Here is a 5,634-nt window from a genome sequence, read left to right on the forward strand (position 1 = left end):
TTCGTTTCACCACTGGTGAATGTCCAAGCAACCCAAGGCTGGTTTCAGCTGCGTGTTAACACTCGCAGCCGTGCTGTTCAATTGGCTATCCAGTGAACGCTGGTTAGCTCTTGATTTTCCTTCCACACACCGAGCCTTCAGAAATCATTCTTATCTCCACTTCAGAATGTTCCATTCGTTCCCTGCGAATCTGGAATTCCTCTGACTCTCCACACCAGGCAGATTTTCCTAACAACACTGGTGAATGACCAGGTAATCCAATGCTGGTTTTCAGCGGCTGTTCACACTCACAGCCTTGCTGTTCAACTGGCAATCCAGTCAAACCTAGTCAGCTCTTCATTTTCCTGTCCACACAACCCAGCGTTCAGAAATCATTGGAATCTCTACTACAGAAATTTCCATTCATTCACTGTGAATCTGGAAATAATCTGAATCTGCATTCTAGGAAGGCTTTCGTTACACCACTGATGAATGTCCAAGTAATGCAATGCTGCTTCTTAGTGGTCTGTTCACACTCGAAACCGTGCTGTTCACTGGCTATCCACTCAACATCGGTCAGCTCTTCAATATCCTGTCCAGACTATCCAGATTTCTAAATCTTGGCAATCTCCACTACAGAATGTTCCATTCAATCACGCGAATCTGGAATTCATCAGAGTCTCCACTCCCGGCAGGTTTTCGTGACACCACTGGTATATGTCCAAGGAAGCCAATGCTGGTTTTAAGCCGCCTGCTTATACTCTCAGCCGTGCTGTTCAATTTGCTATCCACCCAACCCTATTCAGCTCTACATTTTCCTGTCCTCATAACCCAACCTTCAGAAATAATTGGTATCTCCTCCACAGAATGTTCCGTTCATTCACTGCGAATCTTAAATTCATCTGACTCTCAACTCCCGGCGGGTTATCGTTACACCACTTGTGAATGTCCAAGTAAGCCAATGCTGGTTTTCAGTGGCCTGTTCATACTAAGAGACGTGCTGTTCATTTGGCTATCCACTCCACCCTGTTCAGCTCTACATTTTCGTGTCCACAAAACCCAGCCTTCAGAAATCATTGGAATCACCACTAGAGAATGTTCCATTCATTCACTGCGAATCTGGAATTCATCTGAACCTCCACTCCCGGCAGGTTTTCGTTACGCCACTGGTGAATGTCCAAGTAACTCAATACTGGTTTTCAGAGGCATGTTCAACTCGCAGAAGTGCTGTTCAATGGGCTATCCACTCAATATTGGTCAGCTCTTCATTTTCCTCTCCACACAAACCAGCCTTCAGAAATCATTGGGATCTCCACTACAGACTGTTCCATTCATTCACTGCGATTCTGCAATTCATCTGACTCTCCGCTCCAGGCAGGTTTTCATTACAGCACTGGTGAATGACCAAGTAATCCAATGCTGGTTTTCAGCCGCCTTTTCACACTCGCAGTGTGCTGTTCAATTGTCTATCCACTCAAACCTGGTCAGCCTTTCATTTTCTTTTCCACAATATCAGACTTCAGAAATCATTGGAATCGCCAGTACAGAATGTTCCATTCATTCACTGCCAATCTGGAATTCATCTGAATCTGCACTCCAGGTAGGCTTTCATTACACCGCTTATGAATGTCCAAGTAACACAATGCTGGTTTTCAGCGGTCTGTTCACACTCTAAGCCCTGCTTTTTACTGGGTATCCACACAACTGTGGTCAGCTCTTCATTTTCATGTCCAAACAATCCAGACTTGAGAAATCATTGCAATCTCCAGTACAGAATGTTCCATTCATTCACTGCGAATCTGGAATTCAACTGAATCTCCACTACCTGCAGATTTATCTTACACCACTTGTGAATGTCCAAGTAAAACAATGCTGGTTTTCAGAGGCCTGTTCATGTTCGCAGTCGTGCTGTTCAATTGGCTATCCACTCAACCTGTTTTGCTCCTCATTTTCCTGTGCACACAACCCAGCCTTCAGAAATCATTGTAATCTCCACTACAGGATGTTCCATTCATTCACTGGGAATCTGGAATTCATCTGAATCTGCACTCCACGCAGGCTTTCGTTACACCACTGCTGAAAGTCGAAGTAATGCAATACTGGTTTTCAGTGGTCTGTTCACATTCGAAGCCGAGGCTTTTTACAGGCTATCCACTCAACACTGGTCAGCTCTTCATTTTCGTGTCCCCACAATCCAGATTTCAGAAATCATTGCAATCTCCACTACAGAATGTTCCATTCATTCACTGCGAGTCTGGAGTTTATCTGATTCTCCACTCCAGCCTGGTTAACATTACACCACTTGTGAATGTCCAAGTAAGCCAATGCTGGTTTTCAGAGGCCTGTTCATACTCGCAGCCGTGCTGTTTAATTGACAATTCACTCCACCCTGTTCAGCTCTTCATTGTCCCACCACACTACCAGCCTTCAGAAATCTTTGTTATCTCCACTACAGAATGTTCCATTCATTCACTGCGAATCTGGAATTCATCTGACTCTCAACTCCACGCAGGTTTTCATTACACCACTGTTGAATGTCCAAGTAACCCAATGCTGGTTTTCAGCGGCCTGTTCATATTCGCAGCCCTGCTGTTTACTTGGCTATCGATTCAAGCCTGGTCAGCTCTTCATTTTCCTGTCCACACAACACAGGCTTCAGAAATCATTGGAATCTCCTCTACAGAATGTTCCATTCATTCACTGCGAATGTGGAATTCAACTGACTCTCCACTCCATGCAGGTTTTCCTTACACCACTGATGAATGTCCAAGTAACCCAATGCTGGTTTTCAGCTGCATGTTCACACTCGCAGCCATGCTATACAATTGGCTTTCCACTAAATCCTGATTAGTTCTTGATTTTCCTTCCACACGACCCAGCCTTCAGAAATCATTGGAATCTCCACTAGAGAATGTTCCATTCATTCACTGCGAATCTGGAATTCCTCTGAACCTCCACTCCCGGCAGGTTTTCGTTACACCACTGTTGAATGTCCAAGTAACCCAATGTTTTAAGTGTTTTCTTCAAAAGCGCAGTGGTGCTGTTCCATTGGCTATCCACTCAACCCTGGCCAGCTCTACATTTTCCTGTCCACACCACAGAGACTGGAGAAATCATTGTTATCTCCACTACAGAATGTTCCATTCATTCACAGCGAATCTGGAATTCATCTGAATCTCCACTCCCGGCAGGTTTTCGTGACACCACTGGTAAATATCCAAGTAAGCCAATGCTGGTTTTAAGTGGCCTGCTCATACTCTCAGCCGTGCTGTTCAATTTGCTATCCACTCAACCCTCTTCAGCTCCATTTTCCTGTCCACATAACCCAAACTTCAGAAACAATTGGTATCTCCTCCACAGAATGTTCCATTCATTGACTGCAAATCTGAAATTCATCTAATTCTCAACTCCCGTCAGGTTTTCGTTACACCACTTGTGAATGTCCAATTAAGCCAAAGCTGGTTTTCAGTGGCCTGTTCTTACTACGAGACGTGCTGTTCATTTGGCTATCCATTCCACCCTGTTCAGCTCTACATTTTCGTGTCCACAAAACCCAGCCTTCAGAAATCATTGGAATCACCACTAGAGAATGTTCCATGCATTCACTGCGAATCTGGAATTCATCTGAATCTCCACTCCCGGCAGGTTTTCATTGCACCACTGCTGAATGTTCAAGTAACGCAATGATGGTTTTCAGCGGTCTATTCACACTCGAACCCGTGCTGTTCACGGTCTAGCGACTCAACACTGGTGAGTTCTTCTTTTTCCAGTTCAGACAATACAAACCTCAGAAACCATTGCAATCTACACTACAGAATGTTTCATTCATTCACGCGAATCTTGAATTCATCTTGTTCTCCACTCCCAGCAGGTTTTCGTTTCACCACTGGTGAATGTCCAAGCAACCCAAGGCTGGTTTCAGCTGCGTGTTAACACTCGCAGCCGTGCTGTTCAATTGGCTATCCAGTGAACGCTGGTTAGCTCTTGATTTTCCTTCCACACACCGAGCCTTCAGAAATCATTCTTATCTCCACTTCAGAATGTTCCATTCGTTCCCTGCGAATCTGGAATTCCTCTGACTCTCCACACCAGGCAGATTTTCCTAACAACACTGGTGAATGACCAGGTAATCCAATGCTGGTTTTCAGCGGCTGTTCACACTCACAGCCTTGCTGTTCAATTGGCAATCCAGTCAAACCTAGTCAGCTCTTCATTTTCCTGTCCACACAACCCAGCGTTCAGAAATCATTGGAATCTCTACTACAGAAATTTCCATTCATTCACTGTGAATCTGGAAATAATCTGAATCTGCATTCCAGGAAGGCTTTCGTTACACCACTGATGAATGTCCAAGTAATGCAATGCTGCTTCTTAGTGGTCTGTTCACACTCGAAACCGTGCTGTTCACTGGCTATCCACTCAACATTGGTCAGCTCTTCAATATCCTGTCCAGACTATCCAGATTTCTAAATCTTGGCAATCTCCACTACAGAATGTTCCATTCAATCACGCGAATCTGGAATTCATCAGAGTCTCCACTCCCGGCAGGTTTTCGTGACACCACTGGTATATGTCCAAGGAAGCCAATGCTGGTTTTAAGCCGCCTGCTTATACTCTCAGCCGTGCTGTTCAATTTGCTATCCACCCAACCCTATTCAGCTCTACATTTTCCTGTCCTCATAACCCAACCTTCAGAAATAATTGGTATCTCCTCCACAGAATGTTCCGTTCATTCACTGCGAATCTTAAATTCATCTGACTCTCAACTCCCGGCGGGTTATCGTTACACCACTTGTGAATGTCCAAGTAAGCCAATGCTGGTTTTCAGTGGCCTGTTCATACTAAGAGACGTGCTGTTCATTTGGCTATCCACTCCACCCTGTTCAGCTCTACATTTTCGTGTCCACAAAACCCAGCCTTCAGAAATCATTGGAATCACCACTAGAGAATGTTCCATTCATTCACTGCGAATCTGGAATTCATCTGAACCTCCACTCCCGGCAGGTTTTCGTTACACCACTGGTGAATGTCCAAGTAACTCAATACTGGTTTTCAGAGGCATGTTCAACTCGCAGAAGTGCTGTTCAATGGGCTATCCACTCAATATTGGTCAGCTCTTCATTTTCCTCTCCACACAAACCAGCCTTCAGAAATCATTGGGATCTCCACTACAGACTGTTCCATTCATTCACTGCGATTCTGCAATTCATCTGACTCTCCGCTCCAGGCAGGTTTTCATTACAGCACTGGTGAATGACCAAGTAATCCAATGCTGGTTTTCAGCCGCCTTTTCACACTCGCAGTGTGCTGTTCAATTGTCTATCCACTCAAACCTGGTCAGCCTTTCATTTTCTTTTCCACAATATCAGACTTCAGAAATCATTGGAATCGCCAGTACAGAATGTTCCATTCATTCACTGCCAATCTGGAATTCATCTGAATCTGCACTCCAGGTAGGCTTTCATTACACCACTTATGAATGTCCAAGTAACACAATGCTGGTTTTCAGCGGTCTGTTCACACTCTAAGCCCTGCTTTTTACTGGGTATCCACACAACTGTGGTCAGCTCTTCATTTTCATGTCCAAACAATCCAGACTTGAGAAATCATTGCAATCTCCAGTACAGAATGTTCCATTCATTCACTGCGAATCTG

Source organism: Sorex fumeus, unplaced genomic scaffold, assembly GCF_029834395.1.
Source record: "Sorex fumeus unplaced genomic scaffold, SorFum_2.1 ptg000116l, whole genome shotgun sequence".
Lineage (NCBI taxonomy): Eukaryota > Metazoa > Chordata > Mammalia > Eulipotyphla > Soricidae > Sorex > Sorex fumeus.